The sequence below is a fragment of the Ornithodoros turicata genome, chromosome 3, assembly GCF_037126465.1.
Source record: "Ornithodoros turicata isolate Travis chromosome 3, ASM3712646v1, whole genome shotgun sequence".
Taxonomy (NCBI): Eukaryota; Metazoa; Arthropoda; class Arachnida; order Ixodida; family Argasidae; genus Ornithodoros; species Ornithodoros turicata.
The window spans coordinates 53,193,878-53,209,982 of record NC_088203.1 but is presented as its reverse complement, the minus strand read 5'-3'; the positions used below and the strand labels follow the sequence as shown (position 1 = coordinate 53,209,982).

Below are 16,105 nucleotides of genomic sequence, written 5' to 3'. Positions count from 1 at the left end.
ACGAGAGCTAGTCGGAATGAACAGTTTAAGTGCAGAGGGAATGTGGTGTTCAGTTCCATGGTTATTGGTATCAGCACTCACGCGCTCGTGTTCGGGACATTAAAATAATATTCGTTCTTGGGTATGGACGTGTCTGTCTGCTGCTCGGAAACAGAACACAAACAGGTAGAGGTCTATTTTGTAGCCGCGGCGGAGCTTTTTTCTCGGTCGAGTGGCTCCACCGCCATCGACTTTATCACTTGTAGCATGTCGCGTATTATGGGGTCAGCGCTTTAAGAGTAGGGAACCGAGCAAATGACCAAATTTTATTCTCAGTACAAGCTTTGTATCATTGTTGCCATTAACTGTCATCTCAGCTCTTGCATGGCTTTTTGCCATACCTGATTCTGCAGCTCATGTTACCTGCCACTGTCATGACGATAAGATGGATTCTACGCATTGCTACAATATTCTGAGTATTTTTTTTTTTTTTAAGTTCCAGTCACCGAACAGAATATAATGCGGCACCTCGCAGAAGCTAAGCAGCACAACATAGAAGTCCTAGCTGCTGTGAAGGACCTTCGACAAACCCAGTCTGACATCTATCATAGGCTCAGTCAACTGGAAGAAGCTTAGAAACAGACATCTGGCGGTGAAACGCTCAATATAGATGACTTCGACTTGCTGATGAAAACAATGCAACAGTTCCTGGCCATAGAAGAGGAACTAAAGATAAACTTAAATATGAAGCTTTGGTGAGCACCAGTAGCATCAGTTAGGGCAGTTTTTGCCAACGTAGTTTTTCATGGTATTTAATCCTCGTTTCATAACATTTATTTATTGCAATGGAATTTCACCCTCATAACTGTATTTTAGCCCTTGTATCAGGAATTTTAATACTCATGCCACCACTATTACTCGTGGTACCATTTATTCCTAATGCCACCCGTCTTAGTCATCGAGACATGAGATTTTCCTCATTCTGTAACATTTAAGCGTTGATTTTGATGCATATTCTTCTGCCATTTTTTATTTTGCTTTCTACAGTAAAACGCTACAAAGGTACTTGCATGAATATCATCTATTACAGCTATTTCCCTGTTTACAGCAATAACAGTAGTTTCTATGGTTGCAACTACTCTGTGCATTGCGACAACACTGAGCATAGAGTAGTGTTAGCCATAAACAAGGCAATAGTTAAAACGGTATGAATATTTTTGTAGAATACATGCAAAACGTGGACCGCTAATATAGGATTAAAATCTATAGCATACAGATAAAACTGCACCAGCTCCCGTGGCATAGTGGTTAGGGTAGCCGCTTTCCACGCCCAGACATAGAGGTGGGGTACGGGTTCGAATCCTGTCACCGGCTGTGCTGTCTGAGGTTTTCCCTGGGTTTTCCGAAGACTTTCCAGACGAATGTCGGCACAGTTCCCCTTGAAGTCTGCCCAGGACGCATAACAATCCCCCTGTCCCCCACTCCTTCCTGCTGTCCTCTCTCCATCTGTCCACGTCTGTACGCTGCTCATAGCTACAGTTGATTCGCGGCGCTAACACGAAATTAAGAAAAAACAGATAAAACTGGCAACAAGAACACTAAAGCTCGCAGAACAAGGATGATATCGTACATCATACTGATTAATTTCCATGGTAGGACTAGAAGTGGCGGCACAGGTGATTAATATGAAACGAGGATTAACTGTAAACACAGGAGAAACTGTAGTTCAACGTTTGAAACGACTTCAACTGCCCCTTGACGGAGTGTCAACTGGGACTCAGTTTTACAAAGTTGTACCATGCTGGTTGAGGATCAAGTCCGAGAGATGATTTCAAGAGTTGAAATTCTTCAGTCACCTTTCCGTAAAATATGGCTATCTGCATTCTTCCTCTACTCTTGTTCATTATCCAATCGTCGGTGTCCGTATTTTCTTTACTGTTGTATCTGTTGTAAAATCCCGCTTTGCGGCAGTAATTAACGACCACTTCGCATTTCACACACTGACATGCTGCTGCGAGCATCTCGAGAGCCTGTATTGCGTTGACTTTCGTTTCTCTTTCTCTTTCGAATAGCAGCTTATCGATGAGTTGCGCACGGTAGCCGCACTTCATGCTGTTTATTATCCCTTGGTCCAAAGGTTGGATAAGGGAAGTGGAGTTCGGGGGAAGGAAACACGTTTTGACATGCGTGAGGCGCACGTCCTCGATGTGATGTGCGGAGCAGTTGTCCTGCAACAAACACACGCGCCTGCCCTTCTTCGCCATGTCGAGGTCGAGGTCCACCACCCAGTCCCTAAAAATCGCTCGGGACATCTACGTTTTGGTGTTGGATGCGTAATTCACAGGGACTCTTTCTCCTCTGAAGCAGTGTGGGTTTATGCTTTTCCCAAGAACCAGGGGAACACGCTTGTCTGTTCCATCCATGTTGACACAGAGCAAGACAGAAAACCGTAGCTTGTTGTGCTTTCCGCCTTCACAGTGCTCCCCCTTAAAGCTCAGCTACGCCGATTTTCGAGTGTTACGGAATGGAATGGTACTCACACGATGTGTTCATAAGGGAACACTGATTATGTATGCAAAATAGTTGTCCCAAAAACGCGGTTTTCCGAAAAAGTGAATTTTTAGTTTCACTGACATCCCGTCTTGTGGCCCGCAAACCCTGTGTCGACGACACATTCGTGGTCTGCCCGCGCTCCGGCTTGGCATGACTTTTGGATTGGTTTCTTCCGCTAAGCCGGCCAGTTTCTTCTGCCGAGCCGTCTGCTGCGCAGATTCACATTGGGGAAGTGATAAACAGTTCGCTATTAGGGAGCCAGTATATTTCTGGACTTCACTAAACCCACGAGGAACGTGAGTTTTGCTTCCTTCGACTGCAAAGCATTTGCTAGGCCAGTACAGACTTCCTGGTGTGATTCGTGTTCTGTGCTGCGTGCCGAGAATGCGTGAGCGTTTTGCTCCCGTCTGCAAGAACACTTCAGCATGCAGTTCCAATGTTTCAAACCATAATTTTCCGAAAGGCGAAAGAGAAATCGATTGACTGCAACAATCGGTTACAACTCCGACTGGGTGCCACCTTCGAAAGCAGCGATTTGATCTGTTCATCTGGCTCATACGAATGTTACGGAAGCAATGCGCAACTTGTTTCACAAGAAGCCGAAGATGTCTCGCCCGGGATGCTGTGCCAACCTTATCTGCAGCAGGAGATTGCAGGGGCAGGACTAGGCAGCAGATAAAGGTAAGACGCGTAATGTTAGACAAGTCAGTCATGCGGTGCAAATTGCATCACGTAGAAGAGAAAAATACGCTATCTGTCAGTTACTGCTTCATCCTTTAGAGATTACGCCCCAGCGGGTGTATTCTCAGTACAGATTTGGAATTGCCTTATTTGTTAAATGATTTCGCAGGCATTCTGGCACCACCGAAAGGCTTGCACTCCACGTCTCAACTATCACCGTCTGGGTTTCAAGCTGAAGGCTGTCACCAGTGCCAACCAGACGCCCCTTCAAAGTTCATCTGTTTTTGTTGACGGAACAGTGACACCTGGTACTGAGACATTTCATTTTCTGATTAATCAAGTGCATTCCATCACTTGTGCTCGACTTCTTGTGTTCGTATACCCTTGCTGTTGCTCGCTAGCTTAGAGAAACCATGCCTGAGGTGCCAGCGCTTTCAGAGTACATTTAAGCAGTATCATCGTATCATATGCACGGCAGCACATCTTGTGTATTTTGAGTAAGGTATAAATTCAATGTTGGCTCAGCTGTTGTATTTTGGTCACAAATAAGGTGTTCTTCCAGAGCGCTCAAGGGCAGTTCAAGCAGTTTCGTGTGTGCAACAGCACATACTTTTTCTCAGTTTTGACTAAGGTAAATCGAAATCTTCCAGTTGATGTCTTTCGGTCATAAATTATGTTTTTCGAGACATTCAAACAGCATCATGTGTGCAACAGTACATACTTTTTCTCAGGTGAAGTAAGGTAAATCTATCCGCCGTGGTGTTCTGGCAGTGAAGCAGAAGCTTTTGTTCCATTCAAGTGGTATCATGTATACAAAAACTTGTTTTATGCCTTTCTGTAGCTGCTGTACTAACATTGTGAGTACAGAGACATTCCTGCAGAACATATCGGAGCATCTTGTGTGCTATTGTTTGTATCATCTGCAGCAGTATATTGATAATGTTAATTATTCAATGACTTCAGCTAACATTTACATTCTTACTTCCAGGTAAACCTGTCACGCAGATGCCCTACCCCTTGGTATGCATAGTTCAAGATTGTACCGAAACAATCGACCTGGAGCATTATTCTTCAATAGGCAGTGGAATTACTATCACAACACACCACATACTGCATGTGTATGGTGCGTGTACAATGCATCACACCTATTCTCAGGTACAGGCCAGCTGGTACGCAATTACAACATGAAACAACTGACACAGAGACCGTAAAGTCATGCCTTTTCCTCTGCGCCTCGGGTTTCATGTTGTTATCCTCACATGCAGCTCATGTCGCCTGTGCTGTGCAGCATGAGCAAAAGCATATATTGTTTGTGGTCGCATGACACAGAACATAAATACAGTGAAATCTTCCTATGTTGGACACCCACGGTGCAGCCGAAGAGTCTCCTACTTATAGAGGTGTCCGAGTTACAGAATATGACGGCAACAAAAAATGGAAGAGATCACAGCTGTGAGAAATGTCCCCCTTCTTCAATTTAAGGTCCTTAGTGGTACCTGGTGGTGGTGCCTGGTAGTGGTACATCTACCTACTCTTCACTGATAATTATTACTGATTTTAGTATATTCAATTCCGTTCAGATTCTACTCAATGGCATTACCTCTGGAGCTTTTCGAGCAGCAAGGACGTGTCTCTGAAGCGTCAGCCCACTTCTCAGAGCTTTGGTGCAGTGCTCGTTCAAAGGCTCTAGACAAACTGAAGACAAGTGCTCACATAAAGAATTACAATGTAGACTGACAGCACTTGTTTTTGGACTCTAAAAACTAAAGCAACAAAATGCTGAGGCCAGTATAGGGGAAAAAAGGGGCAAAAGTCAAGGCCACTGGCTCATTTTGGTGCAAAGATGGGCCGATATTGAGGTAATTTGGCCAGGGTTTTGTCCGACTTTGCAGGGAAAACCCTATCCTACTTCCAAGATAGGGAGGTGTCCGACATAGAGAATTTCGTCCCCATGTAGTTTCAATGGGAGCCTGTCCGTGCAATGAAATCATGGGGAGTTGTCCGAGGTAGGGAGGTGTCCGACTTTGGAGGTTTTTGCTGTACTATAGAGCATTCGACGTCATGTAATCTAACAGTTGTTCACGTTTGGATATTTTAACCATGGAATTTACCCTGCGTGCACCATACAATGTCCAAACACGAACAACTGCTAGAGAGCAGCATGTACTGTTTCCGTATAGCACTTATGGCTTGCGTCCTGTGATCGGAAACAGTGGTGTCTTTTTTCTGCTACAACCAGTAAACTACAGTAAAGATTTAGAAATACTGTGTCCTACCATAAAGCACTATGGGAAATGGCACTTTGAAAAACTGGAGAAGACTGTCATTAGAATGGGGGACATGTTCTACGGTGAAATTTTTTACAGTGTGTGCTGTGCCACGTAATGCACTGCAGGCCTACCACAGTATGGTAACACTCTGAATACTGATTTGCTCAAAAAAGAATGTGTGCGTTTCTTGTACTAACTTCCCCTTATGCAAGGTTGTAGAAAAATGTTTTCAGCCAATGGGGAGGGAGAGTACATCATTCTGAAGTCTCGTTGACCTACAATGTGTCGTGTGTGAAGGTCACTTTGAAGAGTGTATGTGGTACAAGGCTGTGTTCCCATATTCTTGGCAGTGTTGACTAATAACCATAATAAAGTAGAGGGTACATTTGTTGCTTCATATATTTGTGTCATGGCAAAGTGCTTTTTGGCAATGGCATGCTTTTTATGCCTAAACTATGACATATAGTTGTCTGTTCAGCACCACTAATCATGTGCCGGCCTCCATGACATGTCTGTGACATTCCAAAGTGATTAACATGTCCCATAGATGTGTGCAATGCTGAAGATGACTGTGTACCTTCTGTGGATTCTTGATTCAAGCAAAGTACTGTGTGATTTGCTAACAGCGCCTGGCTGTACCTTCACAATTCTACATAAAAATATGTAAAGTTTGCCGAAGGAAACATCATGAAGGTCCATAGCGAAAAACCCTGAGATGAGGGATAGGAAGGGACATACACAATGTCTCAACATAGCGTGTTTATGTCCCTTCTTGTATCTCCTCTTCAGGTCTCGCTATTATGGACACTATCACCAGCTCGCTTGCTGTTGAACCGTGCTTTCAACGATAAGGGCCACTTTCATGGACTGGATGGCAGCCAACATGCTTTCAATAAAAAGAATAATGGAAGGAGCTCAATATGATCCTTAGGCTGTGCGTGGTCATTGCTTTCTGACAAATGGTGACTTAGAATTTCAGGACAGTGCCTGCAGTGGTAGTATTCTTGTGTTCTCACCCTTGACACCCATTGTGTGTTATCGGTCGCCTGTAATCTGCTAATATGCACATAGCTAAAACAAAGTATATTTGTATTTCTTTGAATACAGTTGGTACATCACATTGTTTTTTACATGTTCTTTGGAAAATATAAATAAAAAATTCTCTACTCTGCAAGTCTCGTGTCAGCTCTACAGAGCAGCTTCGAATTTCACTAGAAGCCACGTGTGAAACCTAGACCAAACTAGTGGTGGAGGTCCATATAAGTCATAGATAGATATTATTATTATTATTATTAGACCATAGGTCAGGCTTAGGTCCTGGTTGGTAGCAACGCATTTGAATCTTATTAAAAATTGGTGCAGGAGGTGACCAACATAACTAAATACACCAACTGACTCTCACAAACTTTGTGGTGTTATACTTTTGAAACAACATTAATACGCTGTAGTGGTCTTTTCTCCTTTGTTCCTTTTAACCTAGAAATATTAGGTCTTCGGCGTCACCAGCCTTAGTTGCTGAGCATGCAGTTATTTACGTTGAGCACTGCAGTTTCACATTTGTTTTTCTGGACAAGCAAGCCCGCTTCCCCATTTTGATAGGAGTCTTTCAGCTTTGACAGGGCATTTGTGGACAAGGAAAACATTTGGACTATTGTGTATTTTGCTATGTAGTGCACCGTACAAGGCAGAGGACACCATCAACCATTTCCACCAAGGTTATTAAATTTGTGATAAAGTACATATACCTTTTGTCACTGACTAATTTGGTGGCAAAGTTACTTGAGTGGCAGTTGTGCAATTTTAAGCACATGTTTAAAAAAATAGGATATGGGAAGTGCTGACTGGTTGAACATGTAGAGTACCCAATATAATAATTGGGGGTTTACGTCTCGAGACAAATGAGTGTGGAATACACAGCACAGTGTAATGTTCCTTATTCTGGCAATGTTAGCATCGTTCAAGAAGTGGGAAATGTTGCACTACCCTTAATAATATCTGTTGGGTCCAGCAAACAGGATACACATACCCTGATCTGAAGACATTATGCCTAACTCAAAAGCAATATGAGATCGACCCGTACGTGTTTATTTGCGAAACTATTATGAATGAAATATGGCCTGTGTGGTATAGAACAATGCCCACACTCAAGTAAACATGCAAAAAATACGTATAAGGGCTCTCGACCTACATGCCGCGATGCGCTCTACGAGATAAACAACACACTACAAAACTACATCCAACACTTTTTGTGCGGGGCAACTCTAATGAGCACTTTCATATAACCGACGAATGGTTCAACGAATGCAGTTCGAGTGGTCACGATACATTCCTACGTAGAGATAATGTTACGTAGAGATAATGCTACGTAGAGATAATCATTGCAGTCGCGCTATGATGCTGCACAATATATGTATCTCGTGTAACAAGCCTGGCAATCGCACGATGTGCATGGGCAGAAATACGGCCAGCTTTCTTTGAAGACCAGTCCTCTGTAGGTATACTTTCACGCCGAAAATGATGTTGAGGTGAGTTCGCGGTTGCTGTTTCCATCGTTCAATAGTTCTCGAGATTACCTCGGACGAAACACTCATCGTAGCCAGCGGCCATAACTGGATTTCCTCGCAAACGGGAGAAGACGCCAGGGAAGTCAGAGAAAGCCTCAGCTTTCATCCAATCAGACGCACGATTCTCTATCTACGTAGATGGAGCAGGTTTATCCCATCTACGTCACAAAAATGGCTGCGCCCATGGCTTGTTTTGGTTTCTTTGATGAATTAATTTTCGTAATAGGAAGACAAAATTGAGAAACGAAGGTGCGTTTCGGGGGCAGTTGGATGTGCTCGTTCTGAATATCACAACCGTTTCAACACATCGGGAAATCGGTGTAGCTGACCTTTAAGCGCGAGGGCACGTCTTGGTAGCATTTGATAAAACAGCACTGTCTCCTCAGCTTTCTAAACGTCTTGCTGGGCGTACTCTTCTAGGGTGGCAGTCGCCTGCTCTTCGAGCCACGATGCGGCTCCCGAGGTGTCAGCAGATGCAGCCTCACAACACAAAAGCCTTGACACAATCGCGTGTCCCCTCTTAAACTTTTACAGCCAACCACTGCTGGCCTTAACCAAGCATGTTAGAACCAAGCACGTTAGCAAAGTTAATCGCCAGACACCGAACAAAGGCACCAGTAAGCGGAACTCTTTTCGACAACATCTACATGAACCATGTGAAAGTTGCCAGCTTGAGTCTTTTCCGCGTGGTGCTGGTTTCCGAGGCGACAGCCGGAACGTTGCTGTCCTTTGATTTCAGAATCGTAGACAGTGAATTCGCTGGAATGTCGTACCTTGCAGCAACATCCTTCTTCCGTTTGCCATTGCTTACGGCGTTGATTTCCACCTTTGCATTCATTGAAAGAGTCTTCCGCTTGCGCACGTGGACAGAGTCTTCAGGCGTCAGAATGTCACGATGTAGAAGCCATCACACCAAAAGAAAGAATGACGTGAACGGTGCCCACTGGGAAGACTGGTAGAGGCCAACAAAATGGGGAAGGGGAAACAGGGCAGAGCGTGTTGGGCGCCGTGCTCCTGCCTTCTTTCCTTTTGGCCTTGAACATATACAGGCTCTGCAGAACAAAAGGCGCGCGCTTCTCGATTCTCCACGCGGTTTCAGGGTTTCAGGAAACTTCGCATGTATTATATGAGTCTGTTTACCTTGCAGCCTTCCGTAAGTGTTAGAAAATAATTTTTGATTTTTATGTATTAGACAGTTCAAGCAAAACTATCCAATGAGGTTGTTATAAGAGTACCACTTTGTCAGCTCTATTCTTGAACACGGCTTCATGTAGTTATACTTAAAAATGTTATTATTGTGACAACATTTTTGATCAGGATTTTACCACGCTCTACTTCTTTCAGAAGAGATACCTGGCTGCTTTCGGTGGGGCACATGTGGAGGCTGGAACCCGAAGCATCATGTCGAGAAGAATGAGCCCTTCTCTGCAACTGAACTTCAACATGCATGGCAGGAAGGGAATCAAGCAAGCATTCAAGGATACAAAACTATGTCGCGTAATCATAGGTTGGTGATGTACCTCAGTAAATTGCACTGCACATCCCTCCGATTCTTTCAAGAAAGGTTGTGTGACAAAATGTGCACAAATTTCCAGTGTCTCAATGAATGCTGCAAGGATATGACTAAAGCTAGGCAGTTAGCAACGGATACCAGGAATAATTGCTTATGTCTGGTTCCACAAACCAAACGTTGTTCCATGATAAAATATGATAAAGTGCATGCTTTTGTACCTGACTTCAAACTCTATCACTTAATATTTCTGTCCAGGTGCAATCATGCAGCGAGCCAACGTGGGGCAAGAAGATGCTGAGAAAGTGCTGGGGAAATTTTTGGTCGGGGCAGCGGACAGAGACGGTGTCCGAAGTACGAAGTCGTGTGAGCACGTCTCCAGGTCTTGACGGCGGTAGGTGGCGGGGGTGTTCTGTAGGCGGTTTGGTACGGGTCGGAAAGAGGCAATAACGTTGAGCAGGCGGGCAACGCAATCTGTGGTGGTGCCGGGAACGCGGTCTTACGGGCATGACAGCAGTTCTCCAGGAAGCCGAAGAGTGGTCCCGTAAACTAGCTCTGCAACGGTACAGCCGAGGTCCGCTTTGAAGGCCGTGCGATGGGAAGAGCCTCGGGCCAAGGGATGTCAGGGGAGGCCCTCAAGTCAACCTTGATCTGTCGGTGGAGCCTCTCGACGAGCCCGTTGGAGGCGGGGTGGTAGGCCGTTGTGGAATGCGGTTGGCGCCTAAGATGTTGATGAGGGCCCTGAAGAGGTTGGACTCAAATTGATGTACCCTGTTGGTTGTTATGATAGAGGGCGCGCCAAAACAGGATATCCACGTTGAGATCAGTGCGGCAGCAACCGTGGCGCCCGTAGCGTCAGGAATCGGAACAGCTTCAGGCATAGTATAGGCGAGTATAACGATCTATGATCGTGAGAATGTTGTTGAAGCCCTGGCAGTGAGGTAGTGGGCTGACGAGGTCAACATGAAGGTGGTCGAAACGAGAGTCCGGCGGCAAGAAAGGCGACGGCGCTAGACGGGTGTGCCGTTGTGTCTTGGTACGCTGACATGGTAAACAAGAGCGCACCCAACGCTTAATGTCGGCGTTCATGTTTGGCCACACGTAGCGGTCCCGGACAATCTTTTGGGTGCCTCTACTCCGGGGTGGGACAGAGCATGGAAGTGGTCGAAGATGGGTCGGCGCAAGGGCAGAGAAAGGAAAGGCCTCGGTGAACCTTGGGAGGTGTCGCAAACCACTGATGTCGTTGCGCCGGGCAGTTAGAGTTTGAGGCTGGAGGTGATCCGGGCACGGAGGTCAGCCAGTTCGCTATCGGATAACTGGGCGGTGACCAGAAGGCCGAGAGACAGTACGGCTGATCGTGCCTGGTCTTCGAGGGCGGTTATGGCGTATACCCGGCTGAGGGCGTCGGTTACAGGATTGTTGATGCCGCTTACGTGCTGAATATCGGTGGTGAATTCAACAATGAAGGATAGCTGCCGGATTTCACGTGGGGTATATCCGGTGCCGGATGATGATAGAGCATACGTAAGCCACTTGTGGTCCGTGAAGACAGTCTATGAACGCCCCTCCAGGAAATGTCGAAAATGTCTAACCGCGAAGAAGATGGCAAGAAGTTCGCGGCGAAAAGTACTGTAGCGACTCTCTGCCGGCTTCATCTTTCGAGAAAAGAAGGCGATGGGCTGCCAAGCGGAGGAGATACGCTGCAGCAGGACGGCTCTGACGGCAGAGCTCGAAGCGTCGACCATGACACAAGTCGGAGCATCGTGCCTGGGGTGGACGAGAAGAGCGGAGGAGGCAATATCCTGACGGATCTTGTCAAAGCAGCGTCTGCATCAACAGGCTAAGGTAGAGTGGGGGCGTCATGTTTCCGACATGTAAGAAGGGCTTCGAGAGGGACTAGCGTGGCCGCACAAGATGGGATGAAGCGCGTGTAGAAGTTGGCAAGGCCAAGGCGTTGTGACGCAGGTAGCAGGTGTTCTGTTTCGGAGCAGCAGACAGACACGTCCATACCCAAGAACGAATATTATTTTAATGTCCCGAACACGAGCGCGTGAGCGCTGATACCAATAATCATGGAACTGAACACCACATTCCCTCTGCACTTAAACTGTTCATTCCGACTAGCTCTCGTTCAAGGCATTCCCGCTTGGAAGCGTTCCGGAGGTTGCCTACGACGACTGCTGCGACGTAACGGTTCCGAATGCGGATTTGTCACATCGACGTCCGACGTTACGTTGGCACCCGGCTGTACCGCTGGCTCTTGACGAGTCTCTGTTGGTGCCAGTGGAGTTGCTGCATCGCCTTCCACGGGCGCTTGCGTGTCCGAGGTTGTAGCACTCGACGTCCTGTCACCATACAAGGGAGTCGTTGACAGGTTCTGTGACCCGCTAGGAGCTTCGTCCATTGCTGACGTTCCCCTATCGTGCCGAAACGACGTTGGCGACGCACGTGCCCAGCGTGGTTTCAAGTGGTCACTGTGTACATAGCGCAGCTGGTTGTTCACCTTGACTAAAAACGTTGCCTCGCTCACTTGCTGAACTACTGTGGCCTCCTCCCACGCCAAAGGTTCACCTCTTGTCGTCTTCACGTAGACTATTTCTCCCACGGTGAACTGCGTGGCTCTTCCACGATGCTCATTGCGCCTAGCAGCGTTTTGTTCCTGTTTTGTCCTCATGTCTTTAACGAAGTCTGGTTTTAAAAGTGAAAGTTTCACTCGTGGCTGCCTCTTCAGGAATAGTTCCGCAGGTGTACGTCCAGTTACCGAATTAGGTGTATTCCTGTAGGCCAGCAGAAAATCGTCAAGACGTTGGTGGAGGGTCCTGCGTTGACCTGTCATGTTGTCATGCAAGACTTGCTTGAGCAATATTGTCTTGGTCGTTTGAACTAGGCGTTCGGCTGCGCCATTCGACGCTGCGTGGTAAGGCGGCGTACGCGTATGCCGGATTCCGAGGCCGCGTGTGAAATCTGCGAACTCTTGAGCAATGAATTGAGGCCCATTGTCACTAACTAACTCTTCAGGATATCCGTACGCGGCGAAGATAGCCCTCAGAGTGTCGATTGTCCGTGCAGCAGTAGCGGTGCTGAGACATCTGACTTCAATCCACTTGGAATACGAGTCTACAAGCACGAAGAGATTCATTCCCTCTTTTACAGCAAAGTCGACGTGGACACGCTGCCAGACCCGCGTTGGGTATGTCCACGGATGCAGTGGTCCCGGTGTCTTTGCGGGCGCAGTTGTCTGGCAGACGTTGCACTTACGAACCGTTGACTCGATGTCTTTGTCCATTAAAGGCCACCAGACAAATGACCTAGCTAGCATTTTCATTCTTTCAATTCCAGGATGCTCTTCGTGAAGCAGTGATAACACTGGCTGCCGGAGTGTATCAGGAACGATGACCCGTTGCCCCCACGTCAGGCATCCTTGCTCCTGTGACAGTTCATGTCGCCGAACGTAAAATGGCTGAAACTTTCCATCAAACGTTGCAGGCCATCCAGATACGGTGAACTGTCGTACGGCCTCGAGTATTGGGTCCCGTTTTGTCCATTTCGCAACTTGACTGGCCGTGATAGGTGTCGAGTCAAAGACCGCCAAGCACTCCTCGCTTTCGTCATTGTGCCTTGCTGGAAGCGGTAGCCTGGAAAGTGCGTCGGCCACTTCCATATTTTTCCCCTTTCGGTATTGTAGCGTGTACTGGTACGCGGCCATTGTGATGGCCCAGCGTTGTACTCGAGCTGCTGCCACTGTCGGAATAGGTTTATCCGGTGCCAGAATTCCTAGCAGTGGTTTATGATCGGTATATAACTGGAATTTCCTGCCGTAGAGGTAACGATGGAACCGCTTCAATCCGAAGATAATTGCGAGAGCCTCCTTTTCTCCCTGTGCGTAGTTACGTTCCGCAACGCTGAGAGTTCGAGATGCGAAGGCGATCGGTTTTTCTGTTCCATCCGGCATGACGTGGAAAATGACCGCTCCCAGGCCGTATGCCGAAGAATCACAGCTGAGACCAATAGGCTTCTTAACGTCGTAATATGCGAGTACTTGGCTGTCGATCAGACGCCGTTTGGCTTCTTCAAATGCTTTTAAACATCTTTCTGTCCACACCCAGCGTTGGTCTCTTTTCAACAAGTCGTACAACGGTGCGACTATGGTAGCGAGATTCCTGATAAATTTCCCGTAGAAGTTCAGCAAGCCCAAGAAAGCCCGCAGTTCCGTAGCATTACTCGGCTGAGGAGCTTCGATTATTGCCTTTATCTTGGTTTCCGTCGGGAATATGCCTTCCTGTGTGACTTTATGCCCCAAGTATACAACTGACGGCTTGAAAAATTGACACTTTTCTTCCTTCAGTGTCATATTGTGCTGTTCTAGTCGTTGCAAGACATTCTCCACCGTTCCCTGACATTCGTCCACGTTTTCACCTGCGACGATTTCATCATCAATGTAACATCCCACCTTGGGAATCCCTTTTAAAACTGAATCCATTAGCGACTGAAAAATGGCTGGTGCGCTCGATATTCCAAAGGGCAGTCTCTGAAATTGAAACAGCCCGAGATGTGTGTTTACTGTCAGCAGTGGCTTGCTTTCTTCGTCCAAGGGAACCTGCTGGTACGCTTGTGACAGGTCCAGAACGCAGAAAACTTTTCCTCCGGCGAGTGTTGAGTACAAATCCTCTGGTAAGGGCAAGGGATAATGATCGGTCTTCAAAACAGGATTCACGGTGATCTTGTAGTCCCCGCATAGCCTTAATCCTGCTCCGCTGCTCTTCGGTACCACAACAAGGGGCGTTGCCCAGTCGCTTCTTCACACTCTTTTCAAGATGCCATCAGCTTCCAATTTCTCCAACTCCTTTGCTACTTGGTCTTTCATGGAGAACGGTACTGGTCGCGCTTTCGCAAACACTGGTTGGGCTGCCTCCTTGACGAGAACACGCGCCTTGAAGTCCTTCACCACTCCTGGAACGCCTTTGAAAACTCCAGAGTACTTCCGCCGCAACGTCTCCACCCTTTTCCCCACGTCACTTGACAGATGGCAGACACTCTTCCAATCTAGCCTCAGCCTCTCCAGCCAGTCTCTTCCTATTAATGCTGGCATTTTCCTGCCCTGATCTCTGACGACCACCAACGGCAGGAGCATTTCCTCGCCTGTTTGGGCCACTTTGACGCTTGACTTTCCCAGTATCTGCAGCTTTTCCCCGGTGTAAGTTCGCAAAGCTAGGTCTGCTGTCCTGCACTTGATGTGTGGGAAGTAATGTCGATACATCATTTCGGGCATTATTGTGACCGCTGCTCCAGTATCTATTACCATGGGAACTTCCTTTCCTTCGATACTCATGTCTACGCTGTATCCACTTGCTGCCTTTTCTGAGTAATATATAGTGTAGCAGTCGCAATCGTCCGACTCTTCGTCCGTCGTATCGACGTATGTGACAGGCTTCGTTTTCGTTTTTCCGCACACCGCTTGCAGGTGTCCCTTTTTGTGGCAGGATCGACACGTGAGATTCCTGAACCAACACCTATCCGAGCGGTGAGGCTTCCCGCAGTGCTTGCACTCGTCTCTGTCCTCTTCCCGTTTACTGTCTGCGCCCGGTACGGCTACTTTCCATTTTGGAGCCTTCTTCCTTGCTCTCCCGCTGATAGCGTTGACTCCATCTCCTTGGCTTGCGTCGTGTAACTGCTTAGTTTGCTTAGCCGCTAGCTCCTTTTCCAAGGCAATCTTGCATGCCACTTCAAACGTCAATTTCTCCGTTGCAAATAACGTTCGCTGCGTCTCTTCATCACGTAACCCAGCTACCAGTCTGTCCCTCAAAGCGTCGTTGAGAAAAGTACCGAACTCACAGTCTCTGGCTAAGTGTTTCAACTCTGTGATGAAGTCCTTGACGGTCTCATCCGGATGTTGAACTCTTCGATTAAACTGACAACGTTCCGCAATGATTGACCGCTGTGGACTGTAATGTCCCTCCAAGAGCACCTTGATTTCTCCGTATGTCTTCTCCGTTGGAAGTGCAGGCACAACGATCTTTTTCAGCTCTTCGTAAGCTTGCCCCCCGATTACGTTTAAGAGCAGCTTCAACTTCTTTTCTTGAGGCACTTCATTGATGTCGACGTAGTTGTCGAAACGCTCAAAGTACGAGCGAACGTCGTCAACCTTCGGGTTGAATTCAGCCATAGTGCCGAGCTTCGGGGCGTGACGTGATTGTGACATCTTGGATTAAGTGAGTCCAATCGGGTCCTCTCTGTCCGATTCCTTACTTTTCCGACGTTGATTTCGGGTGACTAGCGATTCCGGTGCCTTCTGCGTCGTTGCGATGAACGCTTCGTTGTCATCAAACCTCCAACGTTCCCAGAAAGCCTGGATGACTGACTAGTACTGCTGCTGTTTTAAGCAAGAACTCCTTGCCGCCTTGCCCATGTGGGTCGATCAACCTTCGTCGCCAGAATGTTCTGTTTCGGAGCAGCAGACAGACACGTCCATACCCAAGAACGAATATTATTTTAATGTCCCGAACACGAGCGCGTGAGCGCTGATACCAATAACCATGGAACTGAACAGC

General features: G+C 47.2%; 1 pseudogene; it reads right to left on the bottom strand.

Moving 5' to 3' along the window:
- Positions 1-15,124: 15,124 nt before the first annotated feature.
- LOC135387676 (uncharacterized) lies at positions 15,125-15,872 on the bottom strand (annotated as a pseudogene).
- Positions 15,873-16,105: the final 233 nt, after the last annotated feature.